Source organism: Phaenicophaeus curvirostris, chromosome 5 (genome assembly GCF_032191515.1).
Source record: "Phaenicophaeus curvirostris isolate KB17595 chromosome 5, BPBGC_Pcur_1.0, whole genome shotgun sequence".
In the NCBI taxonomy this organism is placed as follows: domain Eukaryota; kingdom Metazoa; phylum Chordata; class Aves; order Cuculiformes; family Cuculidae; genus Phaenicophaeus; species Phaenicophaeus curvirostris.
Window position 1 is genome coordinate 21,014,071 of NC_091396.1, and position 17,071 is coordinate 21,031,141.

The 17,071-nt window shown below is 40.2% G+C and overlaps 1 protein-coding gene across 3 annotated transcripts in view; it reads left to right on the forward strand.

Moving 5' to 3' along the window:
• The first annotated feature begins 828 nt into the window (after positions 1-828).
• Positions 829-17,071, forward strand: part of PPP6R3 (protein phosphatase 6 regulatory subunit 3) — a 57,106-nt gene continuing 40,863 nt past the window's right edge. For 2 of the 3 annotated variants that reach the window (XM_069857801.1, XM_069857804.1), the window contains exons 1-2: positions 829-956; positions 13,093-13,260. The gene's annotated coding sequence lies outside the window, so the exon portion shown is untranslated. The remainder of the gene's footprint in view (positions 957-13,092; positions 13,261-17,071) is intronic. The other variant, XM_069857803.1, reaches the window with a different exon arrangement.

Consider the following 17,071-nt stretch of genomic DNA (forward strand, 5'->3'; position numbering starts at 1 on the left):
GGGGAGGGACTATTCACAAAGGCTTGTATTGATAGGACTAGGGGCAATGGGTATAAACTGGAGAGGGGCAGATTTAGAGTAGGCATAAGGAAGATTATCTTCCAATGAGAGTGGTGAGGCACTGGCACAGGTTACCCAGGGAAGCTGTGGCTGCCCCCTCCCTGGAAGTGTTCAAGGCCAGGTTGGATGGGGCCTTGGGTAGCTTGGTCTAGTGGGGGGTGTCCCTGCCCATGGCAGGGGGGTTGGAACCTTTAAGGTCTCTTCCAAACCAAACTATTCTATGATTCTTGGATGGCAGCTCAGAGAGAACTACCCTGGCTGTGGGCACTAGGGGCTTCGATCCCCCTGTGTCACGCATGCTCAGTGAGAGCTCTACCAGTAGAGCTACCTCCTCTCATTAGGGGCTCCTCCTCCCCGACACCCCCTGCTACCCCCTCGGCCCCGGTCGGCGCCCGCGCGGCGAGGGGCGTGACTCCGGGCGGCGGGGCAGGGCTGCCGGGAGCGCCGGGCCTGAGCGCCTCCACTCCGGATTGGGCGGAAAGGGTTTATTTTTAAAAGGAACCTGCTCTTTCTATTGGACGAAGGAAACGCCTGTCAGGTTGAGGTTTCCTTGTTGCTAAGTCGGGAAGGTGGGAAACGAGACGCGCCCGCCCCGTGCTTTGACTGGCCAGCAGGAGCCGAGAGCCCGCCCCTATCCCCGTTCGACCCTGTTGAAGCCTCGCAGCCCGGTTCCGGGCGCCCCCCGGGCCGCCAGTGAGAGGCTGCGCTCCGCGCGCTGCCCAATAGCGAGGCGCGAGCGGCGGGGGCGGGCGGTGCCGGGGCGGGCCGGGCGGGCGGGGCGGGGCGGGAGGAGGGCTCGCGGGAGCTGATATGCCCGCCATCTTGGAACGGCGGTGATGGTGGCGAGCGGCGGCTTTCCCGCCTGAGCAGAGGCAGCCCGGGGCGCGCTCGGCCAGGTACGGCCCGGGGGGCGCCCAGCTCTCCCCGTCGCCGCTCCGAGCGCGCCGGCGCTCCGGCGGCGGCTCTCCTGCGGTCGCGCGGGCCTGGCGCCCGCTCCCTTCCGCGCTGGGGGCTCCGGGCGCTCCGCGGGCGCCGCCGGGCCGGGGCGGGGCGGGGCGGGGCCTGGCGGGCGCCGCCGAGCGCGGGTGAGCGGGCCGGGCGCGGCGGGGAAGGCCCGGGCCGCGCAGGAGGGAGGCCCGCCCGCCCGCCGCGTGTTTCTTCCTGCGGCCGTGACGTCGGGATTTTTCGCGGCTGCCCCCGAGCTTTTTTCCCGGCGTCTGTGGCGCTTCATCCCGAGCGGGGAGCCGGCCGGCGGTGGCGGCGGAGGGGCGGGGGCTCCGCGGCCGTTCCGCGCCTGGTTCGGGGCGAGCGCTGGCGGCCGGGGGCGGTGCGGAGCGGGTCGTGCCGCGGGGGGAGGGTAGTGGGCGACGCGTTGTTCCCGGTAGGCCGAAGGGGCTCTAAATTGGGTGAAGGGTTTCGTCGGAGTGGGGGGAAAGATCTCTGCAGCGCTGTCTCCTTTGGCAGTCACTGGTGCTATTGCTGTAACTTACAGAACTTTGTTTTAGCTTCACTGTTGTCTCTCGCATAATAAAACCGATAAGCCTTGGTGATCGCTAATTTTGCTTTACTTCTTTAATATCAGTGTTTCGGTATTCCTGTGAGAAAGCCGCCTTTTTTTTTGTTGAGTTGTTAGTGTGGGTTTTGTTTTGACGAGGCAGCTGCTTTCTATTAGAACTTTTTTAGAGCATAGCCGTGTTTGGGTAAGCTTTGGCCGCTGTTTAAATATTTCTGACAAAATCTGTCTTTGAATCTGCCGGTTCTTTTGGTTTTGTTTTGCTTTTAGTTGCTAAAATCTTCTCGAAGTGGGAGAAGGAATTGGTGTTAAAGTCTTATGTCTTGGATGACAACAGACTAAAGATCACCTCTGTCGGGATACATACTAAGTTAGAACAGTAGGATGCTTTGAGTAGGTGCTTTGCTCTTTTTCTTTTTTAAAAGAAGTGTTATTGGTGTAAGAGTACAGAAAACTTAGAAGTGGATGGATAGCTTTGGCAAGTGTTCCTTCCAAGATGTTGACATCTTAAAGGCTGTGTTGCTGTTAATGATAACTTAGATTTAAAAATCTTCAGTGGGAGGAGTCTATATGTACTATAACAGTGCGGTGTGTGTTTGGTTTGGGGTTTTGCTTATTTTTGATTGGTTTGTTTGTTCATTGATGAATAATAATCTGGTTTAAAAGTTTCAAGTATGTGTGTGTGTATATATATATGAATAGAGAGAGAGATATAAAGTAGCTTATGAACTGGCAATACATGTATGCTTTTTTTTTTTTCCTCCTGGAATGCTGAAAGATGCAAAGCCTCCCGTTTCAGTGTTCCAGACAGATTATTTGAAGTTATTATAGTTACTTGAACTGCAGTGTGTGTTTTCAGTACAACATAAGTCTTGGTTGAGAGTCTGTGGTTATTAGCTCTGTGGGGTTTTTTTAATGCTCTCAGTAGCGAGGCATGGACTAACTGTAGATTGTAAGAGTCTTTAATATACAAATATAAAAGAACACTATAGAATTATCTTTCAATATCTAACTTGTTAATGAGACTTCATGCAAATGTTGTATCTAGTCTGCATGTTTATTTCTTCATGTTTTATAGTTCTAAGTACTTATTTAAGTTTACTTAAGTGATTTGTTTCCTCCATCTATGATGTGACTTGAACATAGGTGATATTTGCTTTCTGTGTGGAAAAAAGCATGTGTATGCAGTATTGAATTCCTGCACTTCCCGACCTTCTGAGGGTATTTATCTTCTGATACTACTAGATGATTTTATGTTGGCCAGAACTGCTTAAAACGAACTTAAGGAAGATAGTTAAAGGGATAGCTGTAGCTTAGAAATTCAGGAAAAGTGGCTTGTTTAGCAGGAATATCCTTAGAGTAGTGCATTATAGCTTCTTAGCAAGCAAGTTAGATTTATGTGTAAACTGCTGTGACTGTAATATCTTCAGATTCTTTTAAATGTAAATCAACTAGCTGTTATTATTCTCTTGTGGAATTACAGGTATTAAATACTTTGTGTCTTTTCTTAATACTGCCTGCGAAGTGTTCACTCTATTTCTGTTGACTTGCTGTCACTGCAGTCAGAAAATATGACTCTTTCCTTCAGAACCCTTCTCTTTTGCACTTAATAGAGGGATGCTGTAGCCTGTAACCAGTCAGAGAATCAGGTTATGTTTCAAGAGTGAGTTTCTAGTGGATTAATTGAATGGAACCTGAAGTCAGCAGTATTAAAAGAAAAAGTTGTGTATATTGTTTTAGTATTAAGAGATGGTTAGAAAGTGAGCTCCGTGGTTACAGCTCGACAGCTTTGCTTCTCTATTCAGCTTAAGCTTGAAATGCATGTACTATGAAACAGTAAAGAACTGGCTCAGAAACAGCCAGCACAGAATTGAAACAGTCAGAAGAGAGAAACTCTTCGAAGAACTGTCTTTTCCGCTCTCCTTTTTCTCCATTGGTGTCCGCTTTTGTCCAAGTGCTTAAAAAGCCTTGAAATGTTTACTTAAATCTGCAGTCAAGATCATTCACTAAAGAAGACATTTTCTACCTTCATTGTTCCAGTATACTATGCAATGTTTTCTTAGGCAGGAAGCTTGTGTATTCAGTTCTCATATAAAACTGAGTTAATTTACAGCTTTAAAAAGTTCTGTTGGAGACCATTTCTTTTCTGCTTAGGCCGAAGAGGCCCTAGTATGAGCACAGTGATCTGTTTCTGTAGTAAGGTCTTAAGCATATTGTATGCCATCTAGGTTCGGCTCTCATAGTGGTACCTTCATCTGTGATCCTTAAGATTGCTGTGTTCTGTATGTTATTTCTTCTGCCAGGTTTAGGAATAGTGTGTTATCTTAAAGTAGGCACCACATCCAAATTCTAGAAGACCTGATAAGAATACAAACATAGTGTTGAAAGCTTTGCACAGCATACTTAATTTTTTTTTGTGGTTTGTCAGGGTGCCAGCATCTGTTTTAGAAACCATATGCTACTAAGCAACTAAAGTAAAATGTTTTTCTGCCTTGGATATAATAATGCAGTTCTACAGCTAGGTTGGGACGTTTCTCAGGAAGTGGGGATAGACTAAATTGATAGGATTGGGAAGACATTTGGTATAAGCTGTTAGCAGCTTGCTTGTTTATGTAATAGTTCTTCACACAATATTGGCCAAAAATCTGTTACTGTAAAAAACAAGACTCTTCATGACCTTTGTTTATTTAATAACCCATAAAGTGCTGAGAAGCATATTTAAAGTGATATATGTGATTTGGAGAGGGTGAAAAATGTTTCTCACTAACCCTTTGACTGTTTATTCTTGCTGTAACTCTGTATAATCATTCCTTCATGCTGTTAAACGGATGTATCTTTTCCTCTTCCAGGGGACTTAGACTTGGAATGCTTGTGCTGTGCAACATGTTGCATGCTAGCAGTGGAAAAGAATAGCAAAAGGACTTAAGTGTGCAACAGTATGGAGCTGTGAAGCGGTAATACGCTCTGAGTGTTGTTATATGTTGCTAGGCATGTTGGCAAAGTGGCTGAGAAGAGTACCTATGAAATTGGTAGCGAGTATTTGATTAAAGACATGAAGGAAGGCATAACTGAGTTAAGAAACTATGTATGTATGCACAAGCAGAAACTGCTGAATAGTGAGATTTGAGGGTTAGTTTCCTTGGAGGAAGTTTTGAGAACATTCCTATTTCAGTTTGAGCAAAGTGATTTATGCATAGTCTTAAGTTGTGCATCTGCGTGGAGATAGAGTACATGGCCTGGTGATCTCCATCCTGTGCCCACTGGCTCTTTTGGAAAATGAGCACTGAAAGAATGTAGGCCAGCTCTTGTCAATTCTAACATTGATCTATTTAAACACAAGGATATCTCTAAAGCCTTGATGATGACTAAGGGGTTCTGGGTGAGGCTTATTAAAGGCTGTGTGATTTCCAAATTGTTAACAAAACATGGTTGGGATCAAGGATGGAGATGTTTTAGTAAAAACTACTTTTTCTGAGTTTATTAAGTGAATAGCATATATAGTTTATTAATTATATTTTCTAGTATATAGCAATTTCAGTACTGAAACCATTCACACTATTATGTATCAAGGGAATCCTAGACCTCTTTTACCTCTGCTTAGATAATCTCTACCTTCAGTGACCATAGGCAGAATTTCTAACTGGACCCAAGTATATAAAGTGAGGTTGTATTATGCAAATTCTGCTAGAGGTTTTTGGAGTGAATCACATTATTTCCTAAACTAGTAGTAGAAAGATGCTTTCTCTGAATATACATTACTTGCCCTGAAGAGCAAAACATAAGAACCTTGTCCACAGTTAAGTGATGCACATTTCTCACTTTTAGTAGTGCTGTAATTGCTAGATTAATCAAAAGCAAGTTTATAAGACTTAAGTAGTGCTATATCCAGTGACTGTAGACAATGCTAGTACAGATGTGATTACATTTCTTTTTTCACTGTACTGTAACTAGTTTGAGTAGTTGAGCTAGAGCAGGAAACAAGGGAGTAATAGACATTTCTAAAGGCTGGGCTTGCTACACATTGATATTACTTCAGTGCTACTTGAATTGTGGAAAGACTATCAGCTGCTGCCTCACAGGGTGGATATTTGCATACCAGAGCGGGTATACAGTTTGTTTTTCATATAGAAAATATAAGAAATACACTGCTATTTGCTTTTATTTTGTGTAAGTGTAGGTCTTGGTTTTCTGTGTTTTTGAATAGGAGTTACAGTAGAGCAGAAATCATAAGTGATGAAAAAATTATTCCTGTGAAATGCACGGTAGCCTTGCTATTAAAGCAGACATAGGAGACTCCATGTTCTGTTTTTGCTTGTTGTGCATTCTTTGACCAATCTTCAATCTAAAGACCTATGCTGGAAATTTTAGGACAGTTTGAACTACAGTAATTCACATTTTCTTCTTGATAGGTGTGCCAGATATGCAAGTATCTTTGGAAGCTAGCTCCTCTAGAAAATAAGTTTGATTATGTTTATTTGAAAAGACTTGCTGTTGTCAACAAACATCTTGGAAAAAGGATGAAAAGTCTAGAGACTGTTAAAATAAAGCTGTAGCGGTGGTAGGTGCAGAGCCACTTCTGGGTGTATGACTTTCCTGCTGATGCTGTAATGACATTATCTACAGGAAATCAGCTTCTATTTCATGCTGATATTGGTGAGCGTGCATTCCAGATGGAAGCCCCTTTGAAAATTGCAACAGCGTAGCGTATGGGTCATATTCCCATCTTCTATGTTTTTCTTCCTGTGTTCTTTCTGGCTGTTATGAAGGAGGAGTTTGTCACTGCTTATGATAATTCTGAGGGCTAGTAGTACTTTGTCAAGTGTTTTTTCCTGCCTCTGAGTGACAGATGTAGAAATGAGATTGAACTGGCTATGAGGTAGTCGGTTATTCCTTTTGGCTGTGACAAGCAAACATTCGTCAAGGGATCCTTCTGTGTGTGTACTTGGTGCTAATGGGCTCTTTGTAATAGCTTCAAGCCATATTTAATGGCAAAAAGATGTATGCTGAACAGTGTATGTAGGTGACTTTTATCTGATAAAGGGGATGGTAAAGATAGCATTAGTGAGAGGTCTGCATTTCTGAACATTCAAAATAAAAAGCTAAGTGTCTTTGCATACTACTTGCCTTTACTGTAGTGATTAGTGTGCTGATTTTAACAAGCAGTGCTTCAAAGAAGGAACATGGAGAAAGTTGTAAAGACAGTACAGATAGAAAACCAATAGTTGATGGGGAAAATAGTGTAAGACCACTGTGCAACTTATTGAGTTTTGCGGGTTGTAAGAAATAATTCCTGTCATGGCTGTGAGTCGATAGTAGCATTCAGTGCTTACTTTTAATTAACTGTTAGATGGCTGTGGAACTTCATAATTATTTTTGAAATTTCTGAGCTCTTCCTGTTACTTTACCAGTGTTGTTACGGAATGTTTTTCCCCATTTAAAAGGGATCGACTTTCCCATCAGATTTATGAAAACTGTGTCTATAATTCTGTAGCTTTGTTTTTCAGGATGAGTCTCTCCTAGAGTCACTTGTGATTTAAAAGCCTGTAAATTTTACTGTGAGACTGGTTGGGGATTAAGTGTAAAACTACTCGTTTTCACCCTGTTGTAAATGTTTGCTTTTATTTTTTAGTAGTTGTGCCGGGTGCAGTTGCCTTATTTCAGTCATAGGTGGGCACGTACTTACTTTTCTGTGGCTGTCTGTTCTACTGTGCTCTTCTGCTGTACTTCAGTATTATTTATTTAGAGAGCCAGAAAAAAACCCAGAGTCTTGACAGGGCTGAACTGAGTACCAGGCACACCTAGCTTGGATGCTCTACTTAAAAAATGCAATTTATAAATATGAATAAATCCATCATTCTCCAGTTGCTGAAAAGAGAATTTATCTGCCCAGGTTATAATTGTTAGGATGGACTATTGAAGTTTGGTTTCTAGGCGTTTCAGACTGAGTTGATTTTTGTCTCTTGCCAGGTTAGTGACTTGGCTTTGTGGATTGGTTGTGAGGGGAAAAAAAAAAAAACAAAAAACAAAAGACCAAACCAGAAACTGTGTGAAACCCTGAATGTTACTTGAAAGGATAGGAAACTTAAGTTTGGGTCTTAAGTAAATAGACTTCTAAGTTTCTGCTCAGCAGGGAATTGCTTTTTAGAGCTATATAATGTAATGAAGTTATAAATACCACTGAGTTCTCACCTGGCTTTTTAGATGCTTGCTTTTGTTGAAACTTTATTCTTCAAATCCGTTTTGGTAGGCATAGGGCATAGAAGTATTGATGTAGGTTTTGGTGACTGTTAGGTTGCTGCAAAAATAATTGCAGTTTTTATCCATCAACTTTAAAGCATTATATCTCAGCTTAGAATGAAGTTTATTAATCAAAATAAGAATGATTAGAATCTGTGCATTTTTGCCAACAAGAAACAAGTCTATTCATTTCAGTAGCCTAGAATTCTGGAGTCCTGGAACTGATGAATTCTTCAAAGGCATTCTGAGTTGCTCCTTTGTTGTGGAAGAGAGGTCTCTTGCAGGAAGTTGAGATGCTTCCAAATGTGGTAATTGGTGGGAGAGATGTCTTGAGAGTAAGCTGGGTGAGGTAGAGTTTTGTAGCCTAGTTAATGCAGCTTCTGCAGAATCATTTGCAAGACATGCATTTGGATATTGTTATGGAGAAGAACTGGTCCTTTTTGATTGACCAGTGTTGGAAATAAATGTTACTGTTCTTGGTACGTTTTGTCTATTTCTTGGCAATACTTCTCTGCCCCGATGGTTTCACCAGGAAAGATGTTGTAGTGGATGATTCCACTTGCCGACCACCAAACAGTGACCATAACCTTCTTTTGGTACAGCTTTGGTTTGGGGAAGTGTTTTGGTGCTTCACCTTGGATCCAGCCACTGTGCAGCTGTCATAGAATCCATCTTTCATCATGTATCACAATGCAGTCAAGAAATCAGTCTTTTTTTCATTGTGCAAAAGTAGTGCAGAGTTATGCAGAGGAAGAGTGGAGCATACTTTGTAATGGCAATTTTTTTTATTTTTGTTCAGCTCTTGTGGCACCCATTTGTTGAGCTTTTTCTTCCAGTTTGGTGTGAATGTCAAAACAACTGTTGAATGGTTAATGTTTATTTCTGCTGCAACCTCTTGAACTGTTTTGCATGGATCTCTGTTAGTAGTGGCCCTCAACTGGTTGTCGTGTATTTCAGAAATGCGTTCATGACACTTCTCAACTTCAAGGCTCTTGTTTCTCTTGCAAAATTTTTTGAATCAGTGTTGAGCTGTGGTGGTCCACTGGCCAAAGGCTTGTTTGATATTGCTGGCAGTTTCCGCTTCTTTGCATTGTCAAGATATCTGCAGAGATGGAGAAACAGTTGTATAGACTATTTTCCTGAATATACGCAGTGTGCTCTGTGAAGGAGAGGAGAGTGTTGGTTTGTGGTTAAAGGCTCAACGAAAGCTGTAACATCAGCACTAAACTAGGGAAGATTCCAGATGGTACTAAAGCATTTGTCTAAATGCTGGTGCCAATATTTAAGTAAGGAAGTATGGTAAAGTAGCATCAATTCCTTTGTATCCGGGTGCTGCTGCTGAATTTTATGTTGCTCAGCATTGGAATGGCCCTTCTACTTTTGTCCTAGGGTTTGTATTGATAAACATGAAAACTTAGGGATTGTAGAAATAAATATTGATGGGACTTAAACTTTTTGGTAAGTGAAATAGAATTAGTAATCTTTCCCCCAAGAGGAAATGAGAATAAAGTATTTATTTTAACCTTCATAAAGATTAAAAGAGGGATTCCAATGTTCAGTTTGAAAAGTAGAACATGTAACACTCATTGGGGGAGTGGTAGCTTGTGTATGCATGCAGGATGGCTTGGTAAGTTCTGTTGATTTTGCAGGATATGGTAGCACAAAAATCATGAGTAATATCTTTAGTAGTTCAGTTCTTGATTGTTCTAATTAAAAGGACAATCTCGTCTGATGTCTTGAAAATATGTGGCTGTCAAATCGTATTTTAATAGTTTTGTAAACCTTGGTATTACAAAGAAAAGTTGGAAGGTAAGGTTGTGGGCAAGATCTAATTAGTGCAGCTCAGGTAACCTGCAATGAAAATACAGATTATCCGAACAGCAAACTCGAGGAACCTTTAATGAAAGTGTAGAGTCAAACAAGAAGCGACCGACAGCTTTGGATTTAATTTTGAAGTTCCTGTCTTAATGCAAGAGTCCTCTCTAATTCTGGTAACAACTATAGCTGACTGGAGCTTCAGGAAGCAAAACACTGGGAGGCTCATAGAGGCTGTTGACTTCTGCTTCTGAACTGTGAATTATCTTACACACCCTTTTTAACAAGACTAAAATTTTGCATATAAAAAGTTCATAACAGATTGGAATGCACTGTCTGTACAGAAACAACACTGGTGTCACAGTTAGAAGTTGCAAGCAGCTTTATTCTCCATTTATTTTGGTGTGCTTTAAAACTAGATTTGCATCCAACTTTCAAGGTCTACTCAATGAGATTAAAAGGAGAATAAGCTTGTTTATGTCAACAGTTAAAGGTTATTCAGAAGAAATGGAAATGTTTGCATGATGCACTGTAGTGCCTTGCTAGAACTGCCCAAACAACTTGGGTTCCAGAGTTGTGTGGCCAATTAACATGCTTTTGTACTCAAGTTAATTAAGAGAAATGAGAAACAGGACTGAGTAGCTTTGGCTCAGGAAAGTGTCTGATGCAGCTGTATTGCCTTCTAGTAGCATGTCTGGTACTACCATGGGGATCTACTTACCATAGTGTTGCCAGATACTGGGAAGCATGCTGAAACAGGCTGCTCTGTTTTCATTGGTATTCCATCCAGTTTGGGCAGTGTGGGGCAGTCTGAGTGAAATGCTGAAAATTAAAAATGAATGCTGCTCTGAATAGTTGTGCATTGCTTTATTTTTCACGTATATTAGATAAACATGTGAGCATGGATATGTTGTGACTACTTCCATCCTGCCTTTGCGTGTTATCTTCAGATTTAAATTTTTGAAAACTTCTATGATGACCCCACTTCTCCCTGACAGAAGTACCTTGTTAATATGGCTGAACTACTGATGGATGTAAGGCATCCCTGCATGTAGGAAAGATAGATTTAAATAGCCTTGAACCTCATCTAATCAGTTGATTGTCTTTCTTATTATTTTAAAGAAATAACTCCTGTGTTGTGGTCCCCCCACCCCCCCCCCCCCCCCCATCCATGCTGCAGTCCTTTTTCAATACCCAATCCATGCTCTGAAGGGGGATAGTCTGAGCCAATGAATCATCTGTGCCACCAAGTGGAAGTCATTCCTTAAACCAAGCTCTCTACTCTTGTAGGTTCTGCAGTGGACTGAAAAATTCCTGATTGACCATAGCAGGTGGAAAACCCTTCACAGGGTATGCTGTAATACTTCCACTGCTGATATCTTGCTAATTTTGCTTACACTAGTGTTTTTAGTTTCCTATATAATTCTACTGTATTGAATTCAGAAGCTGAGTGTCCTAGTGCTAAGCAATGGTGTTTAGACACTGAAGTTTTCAAATGGCAACAGGAATACAGAAGTATCAGAAAAATGTCCTCGTAAGGGGAACAATAATAGTGGTTTTCATTTGGATAGTTTTACTGGCAACTGGGTTCTCTGTGGATGATATCTTAAGAATTTGCAAACTCTTCTGAAAGTGCATTAAGCTAAGCAAACTTCATATTTTGCTCCCACAAGATATAATTAAGTGATGCTCTCTCCCTTCTTCGAGCTTTATTTCTGAATGTAGGTGATCATTTGAAATGCAGAAATGATAACCAAAAAACTGCCAGTAAAGCAAAGTAAGTCCAGTAAACATGTTTGCTTTTTCGACTCTGGTTAGTCACTTGACTCGTGAGGGATTGGTAAATCTACTTGACATGTAGACCTGAAGGTCTAAGGGTGGAAAACACATGTGACCTTTGAAAGTATAAAGGTCAATGCAATACATTCGGTTCTGCATGTTGGTTGCTAAATACCCTTAGAGAAAGTTGTGTTTAGTGCTTTTGTACATTAAGGCTAGGAGTCTTTGTGCTGTTGTGAATAAAACATAGATGTGGTAGCTTTTGGTTCCAGAACCGTGGAAGATAACAAACAACATATTTCAAGCCACAAAACTTACTAGCCCTAAAAACAGCTAAGAAAAAAACTGTTGCTGGGTGATTGTTTAACTAGAATGTGGAAATTTCTTTTAGTTCAAGAGGAATTTGTAGTATATATCTTTAGGTTGACAGAGGCTATCTATTTAATAATCTGCAAAGGTCAAGAAACAGCTTTGAAGATACAGCTTCTTTAACATGGAAGTTGTAAAGTAAAATTATTCTTTTACTTTAAATGCTTTTGAGGTGTGTGGTTTGGGGTTGTTTGTTAATTTTTTTTTAGCTGAAGTTATTTGTGATAAACTCTGGTAGTGGAGCTTTTTGGACAAATACTAGGTAGTCACTGTCGTATGTTAATGAACATGCTACTGTATTTGCTACCCTTCTCAGTTGCTAGTACTTCTACTATTTTTTTTTCATGAGCAATGTTATCCGTCTTCCCAAAAGAAACAGTAGTCTTCTCTTGCTTGAAACTTGTGTTTAAAAGCAAAAACTAAAAGCCCTCTATAAGTGGTGGAAAGGGAACATGTATTTTTGTATTAGAAATCCTTCTTACAGCTGCTAGAAGCAGCTACACTGGAAAGCAGCATCAATTAATAGGATGCTTTTTCTTGCTTGTTTGGTGTTAACCAAAGCACAGGGAGGTAAATGTCTCTCTGAAGCCAGTTATGGATTTATAATTAAGCTCTGTAATACTACTTTGCTTTATATTAAAAGAATTAAGCTATCAAAAGCACAGATCTCCTTAATGATGAATTTTAGGTGACCCAATACTGTCTTAACAGCTGGTTACTTAAATCTGTGTGTGGACTGTATTGGGTTTTTTTGTAAGGTAAATTGATTTGAAATTGAAACTGGCTGAATTGTTCATGCAGACTTATGCCAAAATAAGTGGCATTTGTAGTGCTAGTATGCTTATTTCTATGGAGGTTTGTGGATAAATCAGATGTTAATATAAGGAGCATAGTTACAAGGCTGCTGCTAAAAACCTCTAGTAATGGCTGATTCAGATCTTATAGATCTGATGATCCTAATTCGTATTAAATTGCTAATAGTTTATAAAACAAAGAAGAAGTCTGGATTTGTGTAAGATTCCCCAGTCAAGTGCAGATTACAAGGGCAGTTTTATCTCAAATTAATGAAGTTTCTTCCTTTGTGTCACAAAATTAGAGGGATGTTTCATTAAAGTTGGTTTAAAACCAGGGTGTTTTTGAATTTATTCCCAGAGAATGCTGCACTGAACTGATACTTTTCTTCCTAGAAAGTTGTTTCCTTCTTCAGTACATTTTTCTTATTCTCTGCAAAGCAATGCTTAGTGTTCATGTAGTTGTTGAGCTATTGAATAGAACCTGTTACAGTATTAAATTATAAAATGTATTTTTTGTCGTTGTAGGAAGAAATCTGCTTCATCTAATTCAATCCTAATTCAGTCCTGCTAATCTGCTAATACTGTAGATTGAAAGATTTTTTGCTGTTGCCAGGATACCCTGTGATGGGCAAGAAGCCTGAGAGAATACAAATCATTCTGGTTTTTTAACTTTTAAACTTTTGTGTTTAACAGGTAAGAAACTATTAAACTTCATCTACAGCAATAGATTTAGCTGCTGAATCTATAAAGCCTTCTGAAAATTTAAGTGGTTCCTGAATGCTATAAGTTTTTTTTTTTGTATCCCTGCTGTCCACTAAAGGCTTATTTACCCAGTTTCTTTAGGTTCACATTTACCAACTTCTAAGCTGTTCTTCCTTCTGCAGTTCAGACTTTGTGGTCATTCCTCCTCTTTCCTTGCAGCTTTTTTCTGACCACCTTTTTGCTGGCTGTTTCTAGCTTTGTCATTTAACCCACACTGCTGCACTATTTTCTTTCTCTGCCTTACAGTGAGAATCAGAGGTCATGTAGATACACTGTTTGGTTATTCTATTTGTTTTACAGGGAACATGCTTTAAAATGTTTTAGTTCTGTGCTAGGGGGCGTATCTTCTGCCCAGCTTCCAGTTCTTTGGAAGAGTTTCAAAGCACATTTGTTCACAAACTGACACATATTAGGTATAAATGATGTTTAGCACTAAAGGTTATTATATTGAAGTGTGGTAACACTGTCTTCTGTAATTGAATTTTTGGTACTGAGCTGCATGCTTCAGTGTAAAACATTGCATAGCTACCTAGAAGACAATTTAGCTTGCTTTTTATAAAATATGGAACTACCTGCTTTTCTGTGTACATGATAATCTTCTTTTTCATTTTGAAGATAATTGGGACAATTCAAAATATGAAGAACCTAAGTGAATTCTGTGCCCAATGAAGATTTTAAATGTGTAAATGTTTGCATGTTGAATTAGAGTTACTAGAAAATGATTAATCTTTTGTACTTAGGCAGTGAAGATCAGTGTCTAATTTGTAGTTATTGTAGGTAATAGAGATCTATATTTCTTAACACTTATTAACCCATAGTTTGAGATAGCATGTAAGTATTGACAAGGATACACTGTTGTTGCTTGTTGTAAAATTGCTCTTTTAACTTTGTTGTAAACTGTGGATTTTAGCTGATCTTTGTACTTCTGCTGGATGGTGGTGACCCCTTAAATTTTGAGGGACTGGTGTCTTTGAATAAATATTAACTGGTTTGGACTTGTTTATGTGCTTTGGCATGTTGAAGTGATTGATTATTGGGGCATTAAATCATAATGGGGCGTGTGTGTATGCGCATGATGCATATATATGGTCATGTAAAAAAATATTTATTTGTAGTTCTGATCTAGATAAAAGTACAGCTAGTGTGATAAAGAAGGGTGAAAGTGATTTCACTTCTGTCTCAGTTCTTAACTGTTCTGCAGCCATAGCAGGCACCCTCTTCTGTTGTTTAATAGGGGAGTGAAAGTCCCTACTTGTTAGATAATTTGACAACTCATAAGGAGGATGAGGCGGCAGGTATTAAAGAGGATGTTATGAAAATTACTGCCTTCATACAGTTCGCATGTGTTTCTCTCACAGTCAGGAAGGCACTGCCACATCGTGTCTTTTGCTTGCAGTCCCCTCCTCTGGGATATTTAGTTTATCAGACTGCTCCTGGCTGTATCACTGCTGCCCATGTGAAACAACAGCAGCAGATAGGAGTCAGTGGGTTGTGAAAGGCTTGGCAGCTTCTTGGTGACATCCCTGATGTGAGCCCGTGGTAGGCAGCACACCTCTCTGGAGAGTGGGTCAGGCTGGCAATTGGGTGCCTCTCCACCTCTCAGAAGAGTCTCTTCCTACTGTCACCTGTTGCCTTTTCGTTGTTAAGCTGGTTGTTATCTGAGGAGCAGATCAGGCTGCCTTACTCAGCTCCAGCAGCTCTTCTGATTGATGGGTGTTTCCTCTTCTGTCTGATGCAGAGAAGTGAAGTGGTTCTGCAAGGCCACCTTTGGCTTCAGGGAAGCCTCTTCCTCTTGCTGGTCTTGCCCTTGTAAGCTTCCATTCTGCTGCATTATTGTCCTCCCCTCCCTTTTGTGTGTCCTGGTGTAGGAGTTTTTGGCTGTTTGACAGGGCTGGGTACATGGAGTGTTATTTCAGCATTCATTTGGAGAAGAATCTGTTAATACTAACTAGGTAAACAAAGCAATATATTTTTTTTCTGAAAGCAAGGTGTTCTTAGGATCTTGAATTTGTACATCGGCAAGTTGATGTAAACGTTTCAAAGTACTGTTTATGTGAATTGGAAGTTGGTTAGTCTTGCTTGCTGGGAGCTCTTGGAGATTAAGGAAAGTAACTCATGTTACAAAGGCAGTCAAATACCTGCAGCAGCTGTACCGTTTTTAACACAGTTTTTCTTCCTGTATCTGAGAGGTTTTAGTATTATTTTGCTTTTTGTAATATCTAATATTGAGCACATCTGGTATTTGTCAATCTTTTACGTATTGCGTTGAATCTAAATGTGATTTTTCTGCTCATGTTGGCAATGGAGTTTAACATTGGGAGTAACTTAGCCCAAATGACCGGTGGAGTTTACTGTAAATTTGCAGGTAGTGAAATTTTGGGAGGAACTCTCCTGATTTGTGAACAGAAGGCCTAATTTTTTCTCTGTTAATGGGACTGAAATTTGAAAAAGCATGAAGGTAATTCAAAATTTCAGAATTGGTAAGTTATGGGAGGAAGAGGTAGAACAGTAGGCTGTGGGAAGAATGGCAATAACTTGTTGGTTTTAAAACTTCCATTCAGAACTATGGTAGGCTGATTCTAGATTACTGCCAGTGATAATGCCTAAGAAAGTTCTCTTCGGGGTTCCTGGAATTCTGCTTTGGCACATTTTATGTTGTTTATTTTTCCTTATTTCAAAGGACCTGGGCTCCTGTTGAAAAGTGATGGAATAATCTCTGGCTGGAACCTGACATGTTGAGGGAGCACGCCTTAAAAGAGCTTGCCTGGGAGACAGTTTGTGAAATAAAAACAGTAACATGTTTGCAGTAGTATGCCTCTTTTGTTGTTATTGCTATTTTCCATTGTTGAATTTCTCTTGAAATAAGTAACTAAGAAATAATTTGAAGCTACTGAAACGAGCTTTAATCACTGCAGAGATATTTACATTTGGAATTAGCATTGATAGTGAATACTTGCAAAGATGCTACTTTCACTAATTGGGGCAAGGGGAGGGATTTGATCTACTTTTTAGACGCTTGAAACAACACAAAATACCCTGTGACTTTAATAATGTATTAATTTCACTTGCATACTGTAACTCTGCGTCTAGCCTCAATACTCACAAGCTAGTGTATTCAGTAATAACTTGATATAATTTGATTTGAGATAATTTGTGAGATCAGGTGGTTTTTAAATCTTGAGTGTAAGTTCACCAATACTTTTAGTAGAAAAGAGGATTTTTTTCCCCTGTTTTTTTTTCTTAACCACTTAGTGATCTGAGATCCCATGCAACGATTATAAGTACTGATACTGCAATTGAAATGATCTGTATGTTTTCCTGGCTGATTTTGTTTGATTCTTTTACCTTTAAACAGAAAGCCATGTAATTTAGGGGCTGTTATGTATGCTTACTGCCTCTGATAAAAGGCTTAATGAAGTAAAGTGGTGTTAAGTGGTCAGTGTGTAATGGTTAAATTTGGCACGTGGCTGTTCTAAGTAGCTGTAGTATGCATGCTGAATCTATTTTAACTTGGAAATACATGCTTAAGGCTGTCTACCTCTTAGTTTCTGTAAGAATTAGGTATTGCTATTTAATTTTCTAGGTTTTAAGTGTATGACAAAAGCATGGTTACTGTCTTGAAGCTTGCTCCTACTTACAACCTGCAGCTTATGGAAGTATTCTTGCTAAAAGTATGACTATTCACCTACAATTTCTGTGATAGCTAACTGTCCTTGCAGCTGATGATGTAGCTAATGCTCAG